The sequence below is a fragment of the Myotis brandtii genome, unplaced genomic scaffold (assembly GCF_000412655.1).
Source record: "Myotis brandtii unplaced genomic scaffold, ASM41265v1 scaffold537, whole genome shotgun sequence".
In the NCBI taxonomy this organism is placed as follows: Eukaryota; Metazoa; Chordata; class Mammalia; order Chiroptera; family Vespertilionidae; genus Myotis; species Myotis brandtii.
In genome coordinates, this window is record NW_005369971.1 from 257,622 (window position 1) to 258,562 (window position 941).

Sequence of the window (941 nt, forward strand, 5' to 3'; positions counted from 1 at the left end):
ACCTGGTGTCAGTGCCCCACTCCACCCTGGGGGCCACGTCCCTGGGAGGCCCGCCCTGGCGTCTCCCTGCCCTGCCCCACCTCCCCGCCCACCATGGCCCCCAGCAGCATGCGGGCCTGTGAGCATCTGTGGCGGTTTCTGTAGAACAGGCCGTGTTGGTCCAGCCAATCGAGCATTCTCATCACTGATGTTTCCGTCTCTCCCTTCCTCTCTGATATCAGTAAAAAAAAATATTTTTAAAAAGATGTTCACGCAACAATTATTGGCCTATTTTGTAAGGTGAGATCACGCCCTGAGTGTGCCCTGAGGGCCCCACAAACACAGGTGGCGGTGGGGTTAGGACTGCACTGCTCTGTGCCGGGCAGCATTCTAGGAGGCTCTCGAGCCACATGCGGCTCTTTGGCCCCTTGAGTGTGGAGGAGCAGCCGTCGGTGAGAACACCACCGAGCCACTGAGCTGCGGGACAAGTAAACTGTGGAGGGTGCCAGGAGGGGCTCAGCGTGAAGCCGGCCTCCTGGGCTGCAGGGAGTGAGTGGCCGAAGGGGCGCTGCCACAGAGCAGGGGCTGTCCAGGCTGAGGGAGGGTGGGGAAGAGCCACCCAGGGCTCTGGGCAAAAGGAGGGCGAGGCCAGCTGCCTCCTGCACGCCCCCTACTGGGACCCAGCCCGCAATCCCGCCTGTGCCCTGGCAGGGAGTCCAACCATCACCCTCCTGGTTCACAGGTCGAAGCTCAACCACTGAGGCACCCGCCTAGGCGAGCGAACGCCGTCTAATCACACTGAGACTTGCAATGTGAACATTCACCCCATTTCACGCAACAGAAGCTGAGTCCAAACCAGGGCGGAAAAAAGGGGTCTCTGAGCCACAGTCTGGAGCACAGACATGCGCACTAGGGCCTGTTCATCGCACGCCCAGACTCCCTACAGGCACCGCAGGGGCTGG